At 40.2% G+C, this 3882-nt stretch overlaps 1 pseudogene; it reads right to left on the minus strand.

Annotated features, from left to right (window-relative positions):
- Positions 1 to 681: 681 nt before the first annotated feature.
- LOC105421694 (disease resistance protein RPP8-like) lies at positions 682 to 3600 on the minus strand (annotated as a pseudogene).
- Positions 3601 to 3882: the final 282 nt, after the last annotated feature.

Here is a 3882-nt window from a genome sequence, read left to right on the forward strand (position 1 = left end):
TATTTATAATAGTTGTGCTAAAAGAGAAATTAATAATTTTGAAATAAATTATGCCTAGGAATTTGTCTGATCTGCAAAAATTAATGAAATAATAAGTCTAACATATGTGGTAATTTGATTTTTTTTTTTTTTAATTAATATGCATAGTAATTTTCCCTTATTGCAATGGCATCATCAGTCTATTCACTACAAGTAAAACATTAAGTATAACTGCATTGGCATCATCAAATTCACAAAGCTAAAATAAGAACCTAAACAACTGCTAGAGAGCAAAATTCATAGGCAAGAGCTAATATGAAGATATCCATGTTAAGTAAAAAATCTGAGTGGACCAGTTTGGGAAATCCATTGTCTCATCAAAACCATAACAGAACCAGCTCGAACTGGGGCTCCTAATTGTCTTCGCATACTTTGACACAGAAATGGCTATTCACAAACAAAAAAAAAGAAAGAATATATAGAGTACATACATTAAAAAAGATGAGCCACCCAACAGTCTGTCGAAAACGTAAACGCCTGATGGTAGAGACGAACTATAAGCCCCAACAGGTGATCGCTGATGTCCTTCAAAACTGTGGTTCATCTGCACCATCTATGGTGGAGGATGGACATGGCTGGCCAGCTGTGCTAGTTATAACACACCATACAAGCTATCTGCATTGCATAATTTCCTTAATGATATGAAATAACTACAAAATTCATTATGTTTTACTTTTCTCATCTCGTATTGGACATCAAGAATGTGTAAGCTTTTGAAGTGATCATTCCTTTCATCCTGCAACCTTTACAAGTTGTAAACCACTATTCAGATTCTTACGTTATATTGATAAGAGGGATGTGTTGTATTTTGAAAGGGTCTGCTCCTTCATGAGGCTTGAGCCTATTCATGAAAACCTCTGGCATATAAGAAAATTTCAAGTGACGAAGGGTAACGAGGCGTTGAAATCCTTGAGGAAGCATCTTTAGTTTTAGGCAACCATAAATGCGTAGGTAAGAAAGGCAGGGGAAGGATCCCACCTCTATATCTCCCCACTCCTCCCATTGATTCAAATCTAAGATAACAAGGTTTCTGAGTGAGGGAAATGATCCCCTACTACAACCTCCTATATGTTTACCTGTGTATGCTTTCTCTAGATAGAGGTAGGATAGATTTGGAAAGGATCGGAGGGAAACAATTGGGTCTTCAATTAAAGAAGTAGACATCAAGGTTAACTTGGCAAGGCGACTGTGGGAAGAAAGAGAACTTGGAATCCTTTGCAGCTGCATTTTTAACCGCAGTAACATTAGAGATGGAGGAAGGTGCAAGACTTCTGGGTCAAGAAGGGCAGGTGTTCTGTCCATTTGCTCATGTGCAGCCCAAATAGCCAAAGATATGAGTTGGTGCATCTTGTGAATTGAGGCTGAAAATTCAGAGCAGAACTCCCTCATCCCCCACTTCACTTCCAACACATGGAGTCTCATCAAGTAACCCAGTTCATTAATCAAATGCATATCACATACATCTACTTAACCAAGGGTCTGCAGATTTTCCAAGCTTCTGATTGATTTGGGTTTCACCAAGATCATTTCTCTAGAAAAGCGGGTATTTATATGCCTCAGGTCTTGCAAATTTGATATTGTTTCAGGAAGCATTAGTTGCATTGGTTCCCGTCTCCACATATCCAGGGTTTGTAGATTCACAAGGTTTTGAATGGTGTTCGGAAATTGTTGAAAAATATATCCTTTATGTATTCCTGCATACCTCAAATGCACAGCATCTCTTAATGTAATAGGAACATCCTGCTTATATATACCATCTGCATACAATACTCTCAATCTCTTGAAGTTGTGAATTAGTGGTTCTCGGAAAGATAAATTCCAATTGTTATCAGGAAACACTAAGAGAGAACAAACTCGTGACATGTGTCTGTTTTTAAGAATTTGGGTAACATTGCCAGCAACAGTAAAGAGTCGACGGGTTGTTTCTGAGGGTTCAAAGTTACGCTTTCCACCATAGAATTCACCTGATATCTCTTCCTTAGCCATGGGGATTGAGAACTCTCGTAGAAGGTCATGGACTTGGCAAGAATAGACATCCCCATCATTCCCTACCTCACCAACGAGCAACATGCTCCTGTCAAGGAGCTCTTCTAAATACTTATCTGCTACGTCCTCAATGACTTTCCCGGGCCTGCTTTCAACAAACCCTTCAGCAATCCATAGGTTTATCAATCTCTTCCTCTGAATCAAATAATCCTCTGGAAATAGGCTACAATATAAGAAACATGACTTCAGATGCAGAGGGAGATCATTATAGCTAAATGAGAGAACACGGGAGACATTATGGCCACTGTCATTGACTTCCCAATCTGGATCTTCGAGAACCCTCCTCCATTCCATAGGTGTTAATGGCTTCCTTGACATGATGCCTCCCATAGCAACAATCGCTAGGGTAAGCCATCACATTTTGCCACAATGCCTTTTGCCAAATCTTTCAGCTGATCAGGACACCTTCTTCCATCCCTATTGCTAAATACCTTCTTACAAAAGAGATCAAACGATTCAGTTTCCTTTAATGGCCCAAGAAAGTAACTGTGTTTATCTATGTCCACCATGGTGGCAACGCGGCTGTCCCGAGTTGTGATGATTATTCTACTTTGGTTTTCATTCTCTGGCATTGCAGAATTGACGAGATTCCACACCCTGCCCTGCCATACATCATCAAAAACCACCAAAAACCTTTTGTCTAGTACATGATTATTAAGAATGTACAAAAGTCGGGACAGGAGGTTCCTCTCGATTTCATTTGAGCCCCTCTCCTGACATCTTGCCGGCGCCAAATTCATCGATGATAGACTCGAGTATGTCTATAATCCTAAAGGATTGTGACACAGTGATCCATGCAATACAGGCAAAATTGCCCTTTATGGAATTGTAAACTCTAATTGTAAACTCTTTTTGCAAGAGTGGTTTTCCCCACTCCACCCTTCCCCACCAATGAAAGACTCTGCGTTTTGACACTCTACTTAATAACCAAGAACTTAATTCACTTACAGGCTTGTCGATCCCCCCGATGTCAGGTTCCTCCATACAAGAAAAAATGAGGTGTGGATCTTGCCAACGCTCGACGGATTTCCTTCATCTCGTTCCAATTGGTACCTCGACCTCCCCTCGGAAACTTCTCGAACTCTCATCCTAATGCTTTGGATCTCAGTCGCAAACTTATGATGAATTATCAGCTTCTTGACAAAATTTGAGCCGCGCTTCAGTCCTTTACAGCGCCGTAAAATCTTCATCCGAGTGACAAACTCGTCGAGGATGTCATCTGCATAATAGGCCACCTCTCATACTCGTCCCACCCAATCTTTGAGTGTCTCGTCTCTCTCTTTTTTTTTTCTTTTTTTTCATTAGCACTTACTCTCATTCTCTGAAGCTCGTCTCTGATCCAAATGGCCTCTTCACGAACTGCAGAGAGGAGCTGCACTGATGAAATCGCTCAGTAACAAAAACGTCACAGCTGATTCAGCCATTGCTGTGTTCCTTGCAAAGTGCAAACAGAACCAGAGTCCCTCCCTGCAAACTCCTCGCGCTTTTGGCTTCTGTCAAGCCACCTTTGACTAAAAGGAAATGAAAGCGGATAATGGGCAACGGGAGGCTATAAAACTATCTGGGACCTAAAACATTTTCTGGTCCTGCCGGAGTCTACTGCTATTTTGCTCCTTCGGGTAAAACTCTAGAGAATTTTGGAAAATAAATTTTGCCGAAGTAACTAACGCATGCCATCTAATAGTCAAGCTCCACAAAAAAAAAAATTAAAATAAAAAATAAGAAATCTGATCCTTTATGTGTCCTAGAAAGAAATATATTTGATCAATTTCCGTTCAATTTCTAAATTGCAAGATC

The sequence above is a fragment of the Amborella trichopoda genome, chromosome 10 (assembly GCF_054954075.1).
Source record: "Amborella trichopoda isolate Santa Cruz 75 chromosome 10, AtrichopodaSantaCruz75HAP2 v2.0, whole genome shotgun sequence".
In the NCBI taxonomy this organism is placed as follows: Eukaryota; Viridiplantae; Streptophyta; class Magnoliopsida; order Amborellales; family Amborellaceae; genus Amborella; species Amborella trichopoda.